Source organism: Prosopis cineraria, unplaced genomic scaffold, assembly GCF_029017545.1.
Source record: "Prosopis cineraria cultivar Desert tree isolate PC_DT_omini unplaced genomic scaffold, ASM2901754v1 PC11, whole genome shotgun sequence".
Taxonomy (NCBI): domain Eukaryota; kingdom Viridiplantae; phylum Streptophyta; class Magnoliopsida; order Fabales; family Fabaceae; genus Prosopis; species Prosopis cineraria.
In genome coordinates this window covers 42,868,373-42,890,867 of record NW_026555342.1, presented here as the reverse complement: position 1 = coordinate 42,890,867, position 22,495 = coordinate 42,868,373, and positions in this window count along the sequence as shown.

Sequence of the window (22,495 nt, the reverse complement as noted above, 5' to 3'; positions counted from 1 at the left end):
GAGTTCCTTATAGAACAAGTGGGACAGTCTTTAATCAATCATGGCACAATAACTACCTCTTAATTCTAACAATTAGTACTAAGACAAGTTTTTAATTCTAACAACTCGGCTACTACCACATAGATTTAACCCTATTGCTTTTCCTTAGGCAAAACTCTTACCAATGATCATGATATGCACAAATTAATAGAGTATGCCAAAACTAATGACAACTATCACATTATATCATTATTATCACAAAACCATCTCCATTATACTCCATAAATCTCATAATGCACCAAAAATATCATGATAATCATATTCATACACAGACACACATACACACATATGCATGTTCTATTCAATAGCATTATTATCACACGTAAAAACATATGTATCACTCCTCATCATCCCACTAACATATTCTCATGCATATCACAACAACTTGACAAACTTTGCATTGAATATGAATTCACATCAATAATAAGTTTCAACACTAGTTCATAAATAATTAATTAATAAGCAATTATATAAGTCAAATCTTCCCCTAGTTACCTCAAACATTTGAGAGGTCAAAAGTTTACCTATCAAAACACAAACTTTCAAAACTCTTCTCAAGCTTGAATAGTTTCAATTCTAGATCAATCTACAATTAAATCACAAGGATATCTATTAATACCCTTATTGGGATAATTTTCAACACCTTACTCAACATCCCAACACACATAAAACACCATCTCCTATTTCTCATCATACCTATTAGGTTTACAAAATTCCTTTAACCTACATTGCCTTTAATGAATAATGACCTATCATTAATAGCTTAAAAACACCTCCAATAACCGTTGTAAATTTAAAATTTAGCTATTAATGACCCTTACCAACCAATAACTCTTAAAGTCATTAATACTAGGTTTAAATAACCTATACAATTCTCATTAACTATATTTTAGCCAATGGATTCAGGTCCATAGCTTATATGAACTGAAAAATCTCATTCCAACTCAAATCCTAACTTTCCAACTAGAGAAAATGAAGAGAGAGGGAGAAGAAAGCTTAATACATTTACTTGGGGTGTTTTCAAGCTTCAAAATACTTTTAAAACTTCAAAGAATCAAGCCCTAGTAGAGAAACCTTAGTCTCTTCATTTTCTCCTTTTCTTTCCTTTTGATTTTGAACTTTAACACAGCTTAGTTTAAGCAAAAATTCTACCATATGAAGAGATACACGCACTACAAGCCACAGTACATAGCACAGAGAGGTGTGTGGCACAGAGCCATCTTTTTCTATTTCCTTCCCTTTCTAATGCCTGAGTAACTTGACTTTGCTTTGGATATGAATTTAGGGTTGAATTTTCCTAGGATGAATTTAGGGTTGATCACCACCAAACATGCTCGTTAGACTCTTTGGCCACACATCATATCAAATCACTTAATATTCTAATTAAGCTTAGTCAATTAGGGTTAAATTTTCCTAGGATGCTATAAAGAGAGTAGAGAGGGAGAAGGAGATCAAAGAGAGTAGGTGAGATGTAATGTTTTATAGTAAAAAAAAATTAAAAAATACAAATGGTAGGACCCACTAATGGACCATAAAGTGCAATAATAGTGAGATGACAACATAGCTCCTTTCAAACATTCAAGAACAAAAATGAATTCATGAATCCCATCCCAATTTTTAAGGAGAAGTATACCTCATAGAGTTACATTTCAAATAGGGACATATAATTCTTTCTTAAACTTTAACATATTCTCTTGCAAACTTAATGAATTTTTGAGCTTTATCCCAATATTCTTAAGATATATGTCTTGCAAACATCTATCTCCTATACATAATGTCAATCTAGTGTTAATTATTTAGAAAGAAAATGTGATCAGTAACTCAATGCCAATTGACACCATAGGAGGCCTCGATAATTAGTTAGTATAAATCCATAGGGTGACAGTTCAACCTAGGAAGTTAGTATAAATCCATATGGTATCCATTGATACCATAGGAGGCCTCAATGATTAGTTACTACTTGGCAGCCCTATGATCAACTATAAGAGTGTGGGCTAGAGACTACAACACCTTAAGTATTTGCAAAGGAAGAATTTATTCTTTAAGAGTGGGTACATGTGCCTTTAGTCAAGTTGCCTCCTATAATAAGTGAGCTTAGACTAGTCTAGTCACATAGACTTAGTCCTAGTTGTATTATTAACCCATAAATTTAGTTAGAGGTAATGAGAAGATATATGGGAGGTATGTAACGATCATGCATGGATTAACTGTGATTATTCCTATATTTGTATACTTCATGATCAATTGATCTTTAGAGACCACTATACATGCTCTTTACTATCCTAGCTTGCTTAAGAATAGATTATATTATTTTCCTACTTAGACATTATTATCACTTTGTGGTTAATATTTTACAATTATAGGCTCTCCTTGAGACACAAGTGAAGGTTAAGAGGACAAGTAGTCAATAATTATGGTTGTAGCTCCCTTGTTTATTTTTATTAATGTGTAATTTGAATATATATATATATATATATTGTCAACTAGGACATCATCAATATTTTAGTAGACATGCATGATTTGAGTAATTTATGCTGTCATATTTTGGCTTGGGGATGTTGTGATTGAGATGAAATCATTGTGTGAGACCAAAATACTAGTTCAAGTGCATGTTAGACATTATTGGGTTTGTTTGTAACCATTGGAAATTCTTTTGCATAAAGATGATAGGTTGTGCCCCTTTTGATAAATATAAGGTGTTGAATGGCTAAATTTTTTGCTGAATGTTTGTATGCACTTATGATGTGTTAATTAAATGTAAGCGGATCTTTTGGGTATGGTTTAAACCATATATGAGACTAATGGCATTTCATTAGTGAAATGGACACCTTGGATTTGTGTTTTAAAAGAAAAGAGGTTATTTTTCATATGGATGTCTAACTTCTAATTATGATATTTTTTGGGTGAGACCTATGCTATTATCTAGATAGCTTAATAAGCTTTGTGTGAACACTTAAATCATATCAATCGAACATCTCAATAGGAAGTTGTGTAAAATGAAAGCTTGGTAAGAAAGTTAACCATGACAACTTGTTTTAGATTCTACAATTTTTGCCACGGCGTAAAATGCAATTGCCATGCATATTGCCAAAAAGCTTAAGTACGATCACTTTGTCATATGTGGCGGTATATATGCACTATGCCGTAACATATATGCTAACAATGTTTTTTTACTCTTTTAAGCTTGATTTGATTTGTTATCTCATCTTGTATGATTTCTATGCTTCCTTCCCCCTTTTATCTCTAATTTAAAGTGTTTAAGCTTAAAAGACCTTTTTAATAAATATTTTTACATAGGATCCCAACTTTACAATTATAATTTTTATTAAATGTGGTTTTGTCATTTTTATATGATAATCTTAATAGAATTAGATGCCCTTAATTACCTTGATAGGGTGATTTTTGGTTAGTTTCTTCGCAACATAGGAGAGACATTACATATTTAGTTTTAATAAATGAAAATTATACCCTAGTGCAAAATTATTCTTTTGTAGGGAACTTTGAACATAGATAAAAAGGCACCAACTATTAAAAAAAGAGGTGGTGGTATTTTTGTAATATTTAAAACCACTATAGGCTTTCAACATCGGTTTAAAATTAAACTACTATAGAAAAAACTTTTAACATCAAGGTGTAATTTAACTTAATGACAAAAAGTTTTAAAATAAAATAAAATTTCTGACTTTCATTAGTGGGTGATATGGCACCTGCTATTGAAAGTTGAGAAATAAAAAAAATTAAAATTTAACACTTTCTTCAACAATGGGTAACTTGGCACCCGCTGTTGAAAGTTTTTCAAAACATTAAAAAAAAAACCTCTTGCCTTGCCTCACTTCTTCATCCTCTCCATCCCTTCATCTTTTTTCTTCTTTCTCTCCCTTTGTCAGCCCCACTTGGCCTCCCTCTTGGCTCCTTCTCCTTCTTTTCTCTGTCCAAGTAATTGTCCCTTTCTTTTCTTTTTTAATTATTAATTTATATATATTAATTATCATTTAATTATAGTTTTATTTTTAATTATTGTTTAATTAATTATTTTTGAATTACTTTTATTATTATTTTTATGTAAAATTGTTGTTGTTGTTGTTGTTGTTGTTATTTTTGGATGTCTAATGTTCAGGGAAAGTATGCCAAAATTTTATTAATATTAATTGTTATTGAGAGTGCTATTAGTGGCTTTATAAGGCCTTAGGTTGTTGCATGTGATGATTTATTTGGTGTAAAATTATAAATTTTTTCTTGTAAACTTTTTTAAAATTTTTGGGAGGTCTAATTTTTAAAGGAGACTACCAAATTTTTTTAAAATTTATTAATTTCCTAAATTACTTAAAATCATAAATTAATTAGGAATTTACATTTTTTAAATAGTTTGAAGATGATAGCATACACATTAGTTTTATTCTCCTTTAGGTAATGACATATGGATTATAGTTGATAAATGCTAGACGAACAAGTGATATGTATGATAATAGGGTGAAGGAGTTTTAGAATTTGCTAAGAAAAATATTATTGATAATAGTAGGAGGTTTTATTGTCCTTCTGTAAATTTCTTGAATGAGAGGAGACAAAATGTTGCCAAAATAAGAGAATACTTGATTTGCGATGGGATTTACAAGAATTATATAGTATGAATTTGACATGGTGAACGACTGACAAATCATAGTGGTATGTCTCAATATGTGGACGTTCATCACAATCTTGATGATGAAGTAGATATGGATGAAGATAATTAGGAAACATAATCCATAATGTTAGGGAAAAGGCCTTTGAACAAGCACATGTGTATGATAACTTATGTAATGATACAGAGAAGTTTTATACCTAAGGTGTACTTATTTTAATCTATTGTCTAGAGTGTTAAAATTAGTTACATTGAAGGTAAGAGCTAGGTGAAGTAACAAAGTTTTACATGGTTGCTCGAGTTATTCCAAATAATATTTCTAAAAGGAAATGTACTACCAAATCATTATTATGATGCCAAGAAGATCTTATGCCTAATGGGTATGAATTTTAAAAAGATATACTTATTCCCTAATGATTATGTGCTATATAAAGAAGAGCTTGAAAGGGAGGAGAAATGTTCAAAATGTAAGGCACCACGATACAAAGACAAGGGGACTCCTGTAAAGGTCTTGTGGTATCTTTAAGTATACCAAGGTTCAAGCGCTTGTTTGTGAATACTAATGATGCGAAGTACTTGAAGTGGCATGTAGATGAGAGGATATTTGATTGAAAACTTTGACATCCAACTGATTCTCTTCAATGAAAGAAAATTGATCAATTGTCTCTTGAATTTGGCAATAAACCAAGAAACCTAAGGCTAAGACTTTCTACAAATAGAATAAATCCTTATGGTAGTCTTAGCAGTATACATAGCTCATAACCTGTTCTTTTAATGATTTATAACCTATCACCTCAGTTATGCATGAAATGAAAATATATGATGCTATCCATGTTGATTTCAGGACCAAAACAACCTAGAAATAACATTGATATTTACTTAAGACCTTTGATTCAAGACTTGAAAGAGCCATGAAAGATAGGTGTGGATGTGTTTGATACAAACTGGAAGGAAAAGTTTAAGTTACATGCTATCATCTTTTGCACTATAAATGACTTTTTTGCCTATGAGAATTTATCTAGGTATAATATCAAGGGTTACAAAGCATGTCCAATTTGTGAAGAAGGCACATACTACCATCAACTTCAATATGGAAGGAAGATGGTCAACTTTAGCTATAAGAGATTTCTTATACGAGATCACCCTTATCTTAAATTAAAGAAAGCTTTTCATAGCCACTAAGAGTAGCTTCATGCTCTAAATGCTTTAACTAGGGAGTAAGTCTATGAATAAGTGAAAGACATCAATGTTATCTGATAGAACACATTTCTTACCCACTTTTATTTGTCAATTAGGACCATTTTATTAATGATTTATCACCTTCAAGTGCACACATTGCATTAGATTTGGAAACTTTACCTAAGTTTCTAGGTTCAGTGCACTAGGGGCATTTTGGTCCAAAAAAATGAACTTTTAAGAAAATGTACAAGAAAAATTGACAAAGTGCATTTTATGTCCAGTTGATGAATGGTAAAATTATATTTTTAAAATTCATTTTAGTTTGGGAGTAATTAAATAAAAAAGTCAACACTTTCTTAAGTGTTTTAGTTTGTCCTAGTTTTTAGTTTGCTTTTGTGTGGAAATTTTTATATAATTTTGTACAGCCTAAAACTTGGTTAATTTAATAAATTCTCCCTTTAATTATGAATTTAATTCTGGACATGAATTATATTTTATTATATCATATGCTATTTAATTGAATTATGTGATTTATGTGACATAGGTGGCATGTGACTTGTGCATCAATTGGTCAATTGAGGTCAACACTCCTTGAGGTCAATGGCTGATGGTTTGCACATGAATTATGATTATTTTGAGGGGTTAAATCAGCTAAAATGATGTGGATGACACATGGGAAATTAGGCACACATTGGAATCATCTACAAACCAATAGGAAGTTGCCACCTTGCAAGTGTGACAAGGCTCCCATTTACATTTTAATTTCTTTTTCCTTATTTTAATTAAGCTTCAGCTGATGGGAGACACCAAGCAGCACACCATTTTATGCCCCAAATGGGATCCAACACATATCTCATTCATCTTCCACATTCTCTCTCTCTTGTTCATAGTGTTCTTTATTTTCTCTCTTTTGTTCTTCATTTTCCAGCACCCTAACCTCCATTTTCAGTCACCAAACCTCCACAAAACTCATACCATTCTCCTCCTCTCTTCATTTTCGTTCCATCCCTTCCATTTTCACAAGGATTGAAGCTCATTTCCATCATTCAAGAGCTATGGAGTTTGGCCTTCACAAGCAATCACTAGGGTTCTTGAAGATGAAGATTAGCTAAGTTCTTTTGTTTCCTGTCCTCTTCTCTTTTTACTAGATGGTTAGATTCCTTAATCTAGGGTTTAAGCATCTTAGCTTATAAATTCTAATTTGAATTTGATGTTGATGTAAAGAGAGAGGATTGTTTCATTTAATTTCTTCCTTGGACAGCCATGACTGAATTTTGCCACTCTTTGTTTGGCATATAATCTTGTGTTTTTCAATTAGTGAATATCTTGTGTTAATATTGCATAATCTTGTGGTGTTAATGCTTGTGTTGTTGAGTAGCTTGACATAATCTTGTGGCTGCTCAATTTATGTGTTTGACCATGGCTGTTGAGAGAGGATTTTGAGTGAATCACTTGGCTAATGTCTTCACCAATTGGTTAATTGAACTAGGGACTTTAATCTAAGACCTAGAGAGGTTAGCTAATTAGGTTAATTGGCTTAGGATAATTTTCTTAAGTCATGATAGCTTTAGTCAAGAGAAAGAGAAGCTAAACTTAGCCTAATCATGAGAAGATAATGAGTCCAAAATCAACTAATCTCTAGGGTTCCATTATTGTGAAAAGGGAAGTTCATTTCACTCACTTTCACTAGCATTTTAATTACTTGCACATTAGGTAATTAGTTTAGATAATTAGCTAGGTAACTAAATTCCTACAAACTTTGGTTGATTTATTTCACTAGATAACTTTCAATTAGACTTAAAACCATTCCTTGGGAATGACCTAGGGTTGGCCCTATATTGCATTAGGGTTAGCTTTAGTGTAATTTTGAGGATAAGTGACTAATTTCCTATCATTATCTTTAATAAAACTTCAAAGAATACAAGTACCGAAAATATATGAAAAAAGGTCTATTTTCTTTTATCTTCCATATTGGCACCATCTTAAAGTAAGGCATTGTATTGATGTTATACACATAGAAAAAACTCGTGTGATTGTATTATTAGAACACTTTTAAATATGTTAGGCAAGACAAAGGATGATGTGAATACAAGATTAAATTTAAAAGAAATGGGAATATAAGAGGACTTACACCTGAGATTATAAGGTAAAAGGAATTACTATCCCCTAGCTTCTCATGTGTTGCCCAAGGTAGAGAAAATAAGTTTTTGTGAATGTTCATGGGATCAAAGTGCCATTAGAGTATTCTTGAAATATTAATAAGCTTGTGTCAATGAAAGAGTTGAAATTGATAGGCTCAAAGTCTCATGATTGTCATGTCTTGATGCAATAATTATTACCAATAGCCATTCAAGATATATTGAAAGAAGATTTAAGACACACAATAACTAGACTTTGCTTTTTCTTCAATGCAATATGCATTAAAGTTATTGATCCCTTTAAATTAGATGAGTTGGAACAAGAAGCTTGTATTATCTTATGTCAACTTGATGAGATACACTTTGCTCCTTCATTTTTCAACATTATGATAAACTTAATAGTTCATATAGTGAAAGAGGTAAAAATGTGTGGCCCTATCTACTTATCATAGATGTAAGCAATTAAGAGATAAGTGAAAATATTGAAAGAGTATGTGAAGAATCCTTATCACCCTGAAGCATCTATTGTTCAAAAATATGTTACTGAAGAAGCTATGAAGTTTGGTTTTAATTACTTATCAAATACAAAACCAATTAGGCTTTCTAAATCTCCTCAAGAGTGGAGGCAATTAGGTTAAGGCACACGTGGGGTATCAGTAAAGAACATGAATCATGATGAAGTGCAAGAAGTACATTTATATATCTTAGATAATATTGATGAAGTTTGAAGTTATAGAGATACACATAAAGAACTTCTAAGGGTAAAATGCAATCAGCTGAGAATGACTAAACAAAGGTTCTTGAAAGAATATAATAGGACTTTTACAAATTAGTAAAAAGTCGATTAAATGGTTAACAAATGGTCTTAACATGATGTGATATGCTAAAGTGCATACAATATTAATGGGTATTTATTTTATATAAAGTCTCCTGATGAGAAGATTACTGTGTAAAATAATGGAGTTATGATAGTGGCTAAAGCTGTACACTTCTCAAGTAAGAAACATAAGAATCCAAAAATGGCATACATGCCTTATTTTAAGATTATTGAAGAGATTTGGGAGGTTGACTATACAAAATTTAAAGTGCTTGTTTTTAAATACAAGTGGGTTGACATTAATGATGTGCAAGAGGATAAGTTAGAATTTATATTAGTTGATGCTAAAAGACTAACTTATGGGAAAGAGCCATTTATTATGGCAGACCAAGCAAAACAATTTTTTTATGTCCAATTGACAAATAAAAGTTGGTCAGTAGCTCTTGAAGGAAAAAGGTGATTGATAGTGATGACAAGAATGAAACAGGTTTTGATATTTGTAAAACTCCTACCTTCTCATTAGGACTACCTAATTTGATTGATAGTGTTAGACTTGGTGTGGGAATCAGAGATTACTTTGAAGTACCTTCATGCCCTACCAACTCGGGTGTTGTTACAGGAAAGGAGCTAGAAAGTGTAATGATGAATATAAGGCAACAAGCAATGAAGGATGCTAAAGCTTCATTTAAAGCTCATTTGGAAGCCTACTTGGAAGTTCATCTTATAAAAATGAAAGAGGAGATGATGACCTTTATGACCTTACAACAAGAGGCGACTGTTGATACACCTCATACACAATCTCTTAGATTTCACAGCATAAAAGGGAGTAATGTTCTTGGACACATGTCAGAGGGTCCTTTAGTGGGAAACATCAGTGAATCGTGTGAGCTATATGTAGAGGATCCTAATAGATGCTTGGTCACTATTGACTACATTTATACTTTGGGAAAAAATTGTCCACCACAAGCAAATGCAACAAGATCAAGTTAAAGTAGTGTAGAAGATGTAAAAGTAGCAAAGACCCTTGTCCCATTCCCTACTAACGAGGTCAAGACTATGTCTAAAGTTGTTGGTACTTTTATCATGTATCCCAAGAGGCTTGTGAGTATGGTTCAAGCAACAGTACATTTTATCAAATATTTCATGTATTTTATTAAATATTTTTTCTTATCATATTTTTTCAATTAACTTTCTCTTATCTTTTCTACAACCCTCTCCTTATATTATCACCATATAAGGAGAGGATTAGCATAATCACCACACACCATACAACTTGTATTCAAAAATTTAGTTTGAAAAGCTTAGACTCAAGACTTGTTTCATAAAATCATCAAAATCTTAACATATCAGAGCCATATGCATGGAACCAATCATATGCATTCATGTCAATCATTGTATGCCTTTGAAATAAAGAAAACAAGTCAGATTATGGTGCATGTACCACGGTATGTGGTACAAAACCACGAGATCGGACCTTCTATGTGCCATATGCCACAGCGTGATGTGCAATGTGCCATGACACATAAGGCTATTTTTTATATTGTCATTTGATAACACAAATGATGAACTTTTAGCGTGCGTCAATTCCACATATAATGTCCGATCAGAGTGATTCAAGTGCCCACACAAAGCTTATCTCATAAGTTAACCAATGAAATAGATTTAGACATTATCTAATAGTCTGATCAAAATTTGAACACCTAGGTGCAAAAAGTTACTTTTTATAAAAATTTTGCTTACTCAAGTACTCAAATCACTCATGTTATCTCATTAGACCATTCTAGGCCTTAAACTTTGAACTAAGTCCAAAAGGACCAAATACACCTGATTAACCATATTTTATAGCATATATATACAAAAATCAAGATTTGCCTATTCAACAGCCCATTTTTCACAAAACACAAGCTTTTCATAACTTGGCACAAAAACTTTCCTCTAGTCATTTTCACTATAATATCACCATAATGATCACTTCATATTCACCATTAACACATTTACAACATATTCACAACTAAATCTTAGCCCCAGTAATTAATTCACCACACATTTTCACATAAGGGCTAAGATTTATCATAATTCATAACTTTAAGCATGCATGCATATCCAATGGCAACTTTATATACAAATGTACGCAAGTAAGGTGTTCATTATATAAAACTCAGAGATTTCAATGTAATAGCACACTATGCCAATCCTAACTCTTTCCCTTTGCTTTGCTCACTACTATGACTTATAAAAATGTAACCACAAGGTGAGATAATAATCTCAGTAATAGAATAACTGTCTACTATTGACTATCAAATGTGACCATAAGCAAATATAGCAAAATATACAGGTAAACATAGCATATAACATATGTTTTCTTTAAATCATATGAACATATCAATTTTCCTCTTTTATAGCTTAATTTAACACAATTCATCACTTTTCTAGCATATAACATGATTACTACCAATCGAACCTCCAAATCACCCTGATTGGAAATAGTAGGTTTGTCTTAGGCTAATATATACTCTTTTTAGCCTTGAGCTTACCTTCTGTGATAGAATCACCTAGCCAAAGGTGTTTTATCTCACTTCTGGACTATAATTTTTCCCAATACACATAGTAGGGTGTTGTTGACTCCAATATTATATCATATCAATACTAAGGAGTTTAAATCTCTAAAACCACACCTCAATAGGCACTAAAGAGATAATCTCCAACACCGTACCTCAAAAGGTACTAAGGAGATACAATTCTCCAACACCACACCCCATCAGGCATTAAGGAGAATGATGCCATATAGTCTTTCACTACACTCCACACAAGTGAACTCCCACCCCTATGATCATACTTTCTGAACTAATCATAAGTTCTTAATCACCACCATGCATATATATATATATATATATATATTTGTGTGTGGATAATTACATAATTTCACTTGTTTATTTAATCAAAGTTTATTTTCATGCTATAACCATGCAATAGCACAAAACATGGTTAGTTTAAAATAGTTCTATACAATAGATAGCATACTTACACATAGTTATGATAAATAATCAAATAAAGAAAATTATTCAATTACCTCAACCCTTCTATCATAAGAAAGGTTACCTGTGGATTCAATAACCACTAACGATTCACTACCAGCTCCTTTTCTCACTTCACACATAAAACAAACTAATCTACACACAATTGCATTATTAGCCAATTGATTCAATTGACTAAAAATACTTAATTGTCAATTAAGGTTATAAGTAGCCATCCATTACTCCATACTTAGTCCATCTAAGTTAATTACTACCCAATTACCACTTTTTATCCCTTATTAAAACTTCTATAGCACTTATTGCAACCGTAGCTACCATAGTTGACTCCTATCTAACAAATAATTTTACTAGCCTATGATAAATCATTCCAAGAAAAAAATTTATAAAGGAAAAGGATGTTATGGGTATGGTGAATCTAGTGATAATTGAACGGCAAGATTTAAATCAACTTCTCTCGAAAAGTCAACTTAACATAGTGTCAGTTAAGTTATTTATGCTATAAGCATGTTTTACTTGAATATAATTAAGTTCGGTCAACTAACTTGATTGCATTATTACAAGTACCTCATTCATTTGTGCATTACCTCAGGCAAAGGTGATAATTTCATATTTCTTTACCCTCATCACATGACAAAGAAAGAAAATACTCTGGAAATAAACTCTTAGTGCCTCTGGCAATAAATATGTCAAGTCAAAAACAATGTTTTCATGGCTCCATATATACACTCATAAGGACTGATTTATGATTGATAGTTTTTTTATTAAATGTAGATTTCTTCTAATAACTAACCCTATTTTGTAAGGACTACTGATAGCTAATTATTCTTTCATTGAAGAGTAACATAGTCCTCTTCTTATGCTTCCTTCATTACAAACCAAACAAGAACATAAAAAAGATGATAGATTCATAAGTGTACTTATAAAAAAACTATTAATTTTTATAGATATATTAATTAAAAATCTCGTGATGTTAATTATAGGGCAATGAAAACATATCAAACAATGGTCCTGAAAAAGCATGCACTTGAATTAAAAGATCCTATGTGGATTAAGCTAAAGGTAAGTTAAACTAACACTTTATAAACTTATTCAATTTTTAATATTCATTACCAATTCCCGATTGCTTATATATATATGTGTGTGTGTGTGTGTGTGTTTTTATACAGAGTCATGGGCAATCACAGATTAGTTTGTGCAACATATATGTGATAAGGTACCTGCTCAACATCAACACATTGGGAATGAATGAATTTACAAATGAAGCAACTATATTTTTTAAAAGCTACTTTTATTGTTATTTGAATTAGCTAGTTGATGTTTTAATTATAATTTTTTACTTTAATTTAGATGTTTGACATTGCAGATCTATTCTCTGAGGAAGAGGTTGATGATATCTTCACATGTTGGGCACAATATTTTATGGATGGTATGTGAAGTTTAGATTTTTTTTTTTTTAGAAAATTGTACAGACCATTTGAGTTTTGTGTAATTTCTATAAAATTTTATATTAAAATTTGGATTATTTATATAAATTGGAATTAGCTGGTTGGCAATAGAATGTTTTCATTTGCAAGAATTGGGAAAATAAGTAGAAATAGAATGAATTTTTTAAAAAAAAAACCACTTTTAACAGTGGTTATACTTTTAACCACTGTTAAAATTTTCTTTTTTTCAAAAATACAATCAACAAGAAACTTTCAACAACAGACTTAGAATTATTGTTAAAAGTTTATTTTTAATAGTGGTTGGACAACCATTGTTAAAAGCCACATATTTTTAACATCCCCTGAAACAACAACAGTTTTATAACCGCAATTGAAAGTTACCTACTATTAAAAGCCTATCTTGTAATAGTGATAGGATTGTAGAGATAAATTAGTCCTTAAGTTCTATGAGTTTAGATTTTCCCTATTGATTGATATGAGGATTTAAAATTAGAATTTAATTATAAAGTTTATGGTTTGTAATAAATATAATATTTATACTAATTAAATTTAAATTAGATGATTGATTTAGATTTTTTGAGGTATTATTGAAATTCTAATGGTTTGGTTTTGATATTAAAACTTGAAATTAGTAGTTGGAATTTTGAATAGAGGCATGAGTGTTTAAAAACATAGAGATTTTGGTTTTTTGAGTTAAATATTACTTGAAACTTTGAAAATTTGTTATGAGTGACTTAGAAATACTTATTAAAATTAGATTGAGATGTTACAGCACAAAATTGAGTAGCCTTTCTAATTACAGATGGATTAATGTAAATTTTTAGGATATTTTCTATATGTGTAATTTAGACATTATTTAGTTAAGAAATTATTTTAGTTAAGAACTTTAGGTAATAAGGATCTTTTGTTTAAATTTTTATAGTAATTGAATTTAATTTGAGTTACTGTTAAGTACTCAAGATTTTTATTCTATAAAGGAACTTTTTGACATAGTTGTGATATTGGAACTTGTAGTCCTTTTAATAGTTTGAGAAGTGATTTAGAAATGAATAAAAGGTTATGAGATATTTGGAATTGTAAAATTTATTAGATAGGCTTGAATTTAAATTCTAAGAAAATGGTCAGGCAAAGAATAATTGAAATTAAAATGAATTTTAGGAATTTAAAATTTAGAGTTAATTTAATTCTTTTAGCTCTGTTTAATTAATTGTGATATGAACTATGTAGATTTCCAATTTATAAGAGATATCCAATATTTGAGAGCGCTCAATGGTTGGCATTGTTTAGCTAAAGTAAGAGATAACAATTATTTATTCTTTTTATTATATAACTGGGATGGAAATGTTGTAACCATTGAGGGCTTGTTTGACTAATTTTGGATTATAAATATATGTTATGAACTATCTAGTATGCTTATGTAATATTTGAACTATTATATACTTTTTTTGTCTTTTTCAAGTATGCTAGTTAGTGTTGAGTGATGATTTGACTATGAAAATGATTTTTGATAGGGTTTAATCCTTTCAAGCATGCTTGATAGTTTTGAAATTGAATGTGATATGGTTTGTTCTTTTTAAATATGCTTGTGTGTTTTTGAAACTTGACCTTTGGAACATGATGCAAGAAGAAAATAAGGTGTTTAGTGTATGGTTGTTGTTGTATTGAAGATTGAGAATTGATTATCCGTTGTCATATGGTATGCCTCCACTAAGCACGTAGTTGTTGTCATGTGGTTAGGGTTTTAGGACAATAGGCACATCTTTTTAATAGAGTATGGTTCTGAAGGCAATGCATTTTTGGCCGAGTATATCCTTAATCTAGGCTCCAACTATATGAAGCATAAGGTGGAAGGGGCAGGACATAAGTAATTTTAACTTTGTTTTATGAGCTATTCTTGCTTTGGTATCTTATGGTGAATATTGACATGATCAAGATCATAATCAACTCTTGTTTCTTCAAGGCTAGAGTTGTTAGGTACATGTTCCCTCAAAGGTCCTACTGTAACACCCTAAAAGTTTTCTCCCAAAACAAGTAACTTAACCATGGTAGAAAAGTATCTACCATGGTAAATTGAAGTTCACTAATCTTTTTTTTTTTTTGAAACAATTATGTAATTTAAAACATTACTATGGTAGGAAATGATAAAACATAGCCTTATTAAATATTCCATCTTTTAAAATAACTACCATAGTAGAAAAGATTAAGCTAGATAAATAAATACTATTATGGTAAGTAGAATTTAAACTCCTTAAATTGTCATTTCAAAGATTTGGGACCCCAATCAATTAAAAAAATAATATAAGTGTGACAGGCCTAAAAGATCCCTTAAAAATTGAGAATATAATAAGCCCAATAGAATAGGAAAAATAAAAATAGTTATGTATTTTAAGATTTTAAAACCACTTATCAACTTTGGCAAATAACAAAAAAATTTCAATACTGCTAATGCACATCTACTACCATAGTTACATTTATATAGAGAAAAATCAACATAAATTGATATAACACTTGGCTTTGATTTACGCAAAACAATATCATTATAAAATTATCCTTCCACATACCGTTTAAGCCAAAATATCATTTTCCCACCCTTATGCTCCTTACAATTACAAACCAAAACCAACATCCATGGATAGACCAATTAGTTGAATTTCACAAACAAGCCAAAACACATAGCCCAATCATCATGCCTTTTTTTCTTTTAAACATCCAACATTATCAAATACCATCAATGCCTCAATAAATACAAAATATTTCTACTTACAATCATCCAAAAACATATAACATGCAAGAACTATCTAAAGAGGCACTATCACAACCATGAATCCATATGTTCAATAAATAACAAAAGCCCTAACATTGACAATAATGCATTATAAAAATCATAAATCCAAACCCAGGGAGAGGAAGTCATTCCACACCACTAAGCCTCAAGGACTTCTCCAAATGCCACACAGTTGGCTCTTCTCTTGAAAATTATTAACCACATAATGAGACTCAAAAGTCTCAGTAACCAATGCTAATTTATGATAGTGTATACAAATAGTTAAAAGTGTGCTTGTTAAGTAGTGGAACAACAATCATATAATTCAAAAAAAATACAAGAAATGTTATAATGCATGACAAACAACCATCCTTATCTCCTCCATTAATCTCGAGCTATAGTTCTCACTTGGTGCTAAATTACTCGGCCAAAGGTAAATTAGCCTGAGCCCTTACAAGCTACCTATTAGGCCTCTAATAAGGGTGTATCACATGGCACATAAATACAACAACAACAAGAAGTCTCCTAAAACCTCCCGCAATAATCAAACAAAATTCATATCAATATTGTACAATTAAACAATATTACAATCTTCACAATTTTTTCATTTTAAAAAAATTACAATATGACATTCCACTTGGCAAAAATACTTAAAAATGTATTTTCACAATTTCACAATTTTTTTCATAAACACAACAAAATAATTTATCAACAATAATTCATACTTTCTCAATAATCACCCAATTAACATGAAGCAACACTAATCATAAATTAAGAGCATGGTTCCCTCATGGCTTTTTAATAAATTATTCCGTACAATTTCTCTTCCAACATAGTTTTCACCAACAACACAATCTACAAATAATATATTATTCATAAATATTAATTTTAATTATTAAAACTAATAAAATAACTCTAATAATGGAATTAGAGAATATAGCATAATTCCTAATCCCCTTATCAATACAAATATAGAGTTAGTACCATCAAGTAAAATTTTTAACTTTTCTTTTAGTCATCATAAATACTAATAAGCTAAAATCAACCTCTAAACAAATTTTTATTATCAAAATTTTCCTTTTATTTCATAAATTCACACCTAAAAATACCCAAAAATTGTAAATTTAGTCTCAAGTCTAGAATCATCATTTTATAGCCATAATAATCTATTTTTTATCCTAAATAATTATCTAAATATCAATAAATTAACATATATTTTCATATTTAACAACAATCTTCTTATAGAAGTCTAGGGTTTAACTCATAAGCCTCAAATTCAAACCCCATCAAAAAATTTATTCTCTAAAATGTCTATTATACTACTAACAACTTCAACCATCACATTTATTCATCATAAGTTTATCCCTCTTCTAAACCCTAAATTTTTCATCATCAGCAAAATAAAAAACTCAAGAGAAAATATTTCAAAGAAAAATATTTAGAACATTTACATAGTCTTGAAAATCTTAAAATCACACCCTAAATATCCTATTAGAAACCCTTACCTTTAAAACTCAAATCCCTTGCACTGGCAACTCAAGTTCTCTCCATCTTTGCTTGCACATAGGAAAAAGAAATGAAAAGACAAAGGAAAAAGAAAAGAAAATGGGTGTGGGTTTTTAAAAATAAAAAAGTTGTGGGCCACATGCTATATAAATCATACTTTTCGTTGCCCCTTTTTTTCTCCTTTCTTAATATATGTATACATATTACATCCCTGACACAAACATATATATATATATATATATTCGTTCTCCACCTTTTTTAATTCCTTCTCCTTTTATTTCAATAACAATAATAACAATAATAATAGTAATAATTATTAAATTTTTTAACAATCTTAACATAGAATTTTATCTTAGATTAGTCCAATAATTATCTTCTAAATAATTTACTTACCTCTAAATATTTTTTAAAATTTTTATTAATCTAAATTAACTAATGAAATTTAAATTGGGATGTTACACCTACCTTTGATCATCTATCTCTTTTCTCTTGACTTTCTTCATCTATAGTTGCATGAGGTAGGTCTTCAAGAGGTCTCAACTTGATTGTTTCTATGTTACTAGCATGATTTCATTTCTACTCTTGTATCAACATCTCTTCTTGCATTAATTATGTGAGTTCAAATGTAAAATCTTGCTCTAGAAGGAATCTTTTTAGAACATGTTTTGGACCTTAGAAATTCCTTATAATACATTATAGGGATTTTAGAAAGACAAAATAAGGTTATGTGGGTGTTCATGAGACGTGACAATGGGAGTCATGTCTATCTACAAAGAGACATAAGATAGAGAGCTTGAGCTCTCTGCCTATGTCTACCGATGGATGTGGTGAAATGACCTAACTACAACACTTAGGTGATCCTCTACCATGATAGAAAAGGGATTATCTATCATAATAAAAAAAGATACACCTAATACTATATGGTAGAAAATGGACACAATCAAATTTCTACCATGACATAAGAACAAACTAACTCCTCTAACTAACCCTTTTTTGGTAGAAAAGTTTTCAACTAATCACACAAGGCTACTGACATATTTCATTATTCAATAAATTTTAAGATGATATTCTTGCATTATTGCATTCTTGGGAACTCAATTCTTGCATAATTAGGAATTTCTATGCCTTTAGAATTAATTAGGGTTCATGCATAACCTAGGGGTATTTTGATTTTGATAATTTGGGGACATTAGCTTAGTTTATATCTTTTGTCTTCTTAAGATCAATGAAACAAGTCTGAGATTTAAATTCATTCTAGGCTATAAAGTGTAATGTTCGCCTTGGCATTACCAGAACAACAATCCAATATGCTATTGTGATAACCAAGATTAGATAAAATTTCAAGTAAAAGTTATTACAACCCAAGAGTTTAAAGATAATTAGTTTAAAAATAGGATCCCAAGAAAACCCTTTTTAAAAATATTATTTGAGCTTAAACCATTTTAAAATTAATTAAATATAAGAATGGAAGCATGAAAACCATAAGTATCTGAAAATAAGATAATAAAATCTAGAATTTTTTTTTCTAAAAATTGGCCTATGCACTACAGCGTAATCCACACCTATCATAGCGGATGGCATAAAGGGACAAGTCCCTTAAAAGGCATTTGCACCACGGCGCGCACGTACTATCATGACAGTACTCTAAACTTCCGAAGCACACCGTTTCACCATCTAATGCTTGATTTTAGCAGTTCAAATGTCTGCATGAAACTCTTCAAGCCCTCTAACTAATAGAACCAGTCTCACACTCAAATAATCATTGAGCACACAAATTGAAATAGTGTTACTCCAACATCACATCACATATACTAAGGAGCATCACTCTCTAATGTCATACCCCACATGGATACTAAGAACAAAATCTCCTACATCGTGCCTCACTAGACACTAAAGAGATACATGCCATTTGAATTTTCACTATTCCTTCCTGGGGTAAACTCCCAACCCCTAACATGATCATAGTCATACTCATCATATATAACACATATATATTTCAAATTTCTCAACCAATTCATATAAACTTTCACCATTCTTATTGTTTGCAAATAGTTTTTCATGCACAAAATCACATTTTACAATATGTAAGGTTATCAAATCCTAAGTAACAAATTTAATATATCTACTTACAAATAGTTAAGTGATATAATCAAATAGTATAAATTATTTTGTTACCTCAACCCTTGTCACACAAAAGGGTTACTGTGGTTCAACGTTAACTCCATACATTCTATATGCACGATAAAGCCCAAACAACACTCAATCTACACAATTAAATGATAATTGTCAATTATCACTCCAGATAAACCTTGAATTCTTTAGGTTTTAAGTACCCACAATACTCAAATTTCTTATCCAACAACATTAACCATTTTTAAACACTCTAACCATCTTATTAAATATTTCAATATACCAAAATCATCATCCAATTCTCCACATTATCTCAAAATCTTCAAATTATGCCTAAAGTTCATCCAAACCCTCAACAAAAATTTTAAATCATCATAAAATGCATAGACCTAGGGTTAGAGCCTTGATTAACTCCCTAAGACCTTAAATAAGCCAATAGGTTTGGTCTAAATTCAAGAAAGCTGATAGCGAAGCCCCTCATTGCCCTAAAAGTCAAAATTTTCACATAAAGAGAAAGGAGAGGGAATGTGAAACTTACCCAATAATGATTCAAGCTCTAAATGCTTTCAATGTGATCTAGAGATCATACCGTAGTAGACCTCGGTCATTTCCTATCACCTCCTTGTGATTTTCTTTATCTCACTTATGATTTTAGGTCTATTTTTGTGAATTGATAAGTGCAAATTTTGCACGTCTGCCACAACACATGGCACAGAGAGTCTTATATCAATTTAAGTCTTCCTCCATGCCATGGCTTGCTCAAACTTTAATCTACCCTTCTTCTAAGGTTGTCTAAAAATTCAAAAACTATATTAGTCTCTTATAAACATCATTAATTAATATATCTAAATTGACCAAATATACCCTTAAAAACACTGATAATTCCTAATTTAGAAACTTAGGATGTTATATAAAGAGACATCAAAAGACATAAGTCATAGAATTTTTCTAAAACAAAGACATTAATACTAGGTTGTCATGTTTTATAACTAGAACCTTGGAAATGGCATTGTATCTTACAATTGACTTTGAATTTTGATTTGAAAATTTTCACACATACTTTCATCATTGTTTTGTCAATACTTGCAGATGCAAATATGGATTTAGATGTAGATTAAATGGCTAAATATTAGGTTATAAGATAAACTATAAAGCAAGAAGATACTAAAGTAGCACATGTACAAGAGTTGATTCAAAGAGCTTCTAATGACTCTAAGCATTGAGTATTTTGACAAAGTAACCCTTAATCACCCTTTGATCCTCTTCTTAAAAGCTTTTAGTGAGTTCTAATATGAAGCAGCCTACATGAGATACATGTGCATCTAAGTTAACTTAGCTTGAATGATGGCCACATTCATTCTTGAACCTCCTAACCTAGTTTATTAAGTAGTTTCAAATATGTTATGACTTTGATCACCTAAAACCCATCCTATTCTACTCATTTTGGCAGCATCACTCAACTCTTTTTTCACACACCAATTATTCTCTCTCACTTTTCTAAAATTTCCAATACTACTTCATCTAAATTTTCTCTCATTTTCCAACACTTTCCTAGTGACATTTGTTCATATCAAGCAAGTATTAGAGCATGAAAGTCATTTAAAGGAGGATTCAAGCTTGGATTCAAGGAGAATTCACTATAAGAGGCTAGATTCTCAAATCTTTTCAAGAAAGATGAAGCCATATCTTGAATTCTCCTAAACCTTCTCTCTTGCTTTCAATTTCTTTGAATTTTTCTCTTTTCCTTCTTTAATTTTGTAATTCATGCCCTTGATGATTGATTCTAGGTCTTAGATTAATCATTATGGCTGAAATTGATAAAACAAAGAGAAGAGGATGTACAATTGATTCTTAAACTAGTTGTGCACCTTAAGTGTTTGTGTTTATGTCTCAAGGTTTTGATGAATGAATACATATTTTCATTTCAATCTCTTGTTGTTTAGACTTGTATCAGCTATTGTTTAGGTCTTAAACTCTAGGTAATATCATAATCTTGCTTTGTTTAAAGTATTAAACATGATCAAAGCAAGAGCCAGGATTAGTTTTAAGGATTGAATCACTTATTGGTGTTTCTAACTTGGGTAGTTTGTGCGTTGAATTCTAAGTAGTTACTAGGTTCTAATTACTATTATCTAGTCTTGACGGTCATTAAGACACCCTCACACACCAATTAAAAAAGGCAATTGAATACAAAACTAGGTGAGGAAGACCAAGGATGGAAGTAATGGAATCTAACCTTAAAGCTACTTTGATACTTGGTTGATTTCTACATATGTTTTCTCTTTATTTATTTCACATTAAAATAAAACATAAACATTTAAATTTTCTTTTAAACTTTTTGATTCAATTTTAGAATTTTAATTTGTTATGGTCATTGGCTTGATTTGGTTGCAAAATGCTTGCTCCTTGAGGATAGAATAACCTAGGCTGCTCACACAACTACACCTTAGTTTTTAAGAAGTTTGACATGACTTAGGGCTTTTCAAATGGCATTGTTTCTAGGGAGCAACATAGACAATCATATCATTTCATTGACTATCATTTTACTTTATTTTTTTTCCTTGAATTTTCACTTTTATTCATTAAGTTTCAGAGCAAGGGACAAGCTAGACACAATTTGGACAAGACTCAATATTCCTTATATTTAAAATTCTTCACTCAGATTCAAAATTGAACTGGAAATGACTTAGGTGGAGTTTGATGGTCAAACATGATTTATTAGAAAGCTACACATCTTAGCTTTAATTCAAGATTGGTTTCACAACTTTTGGATGTAATAAGTTCTTTATAAAAATTTTATAAGACAACAAGGTCCAAGAAGCCT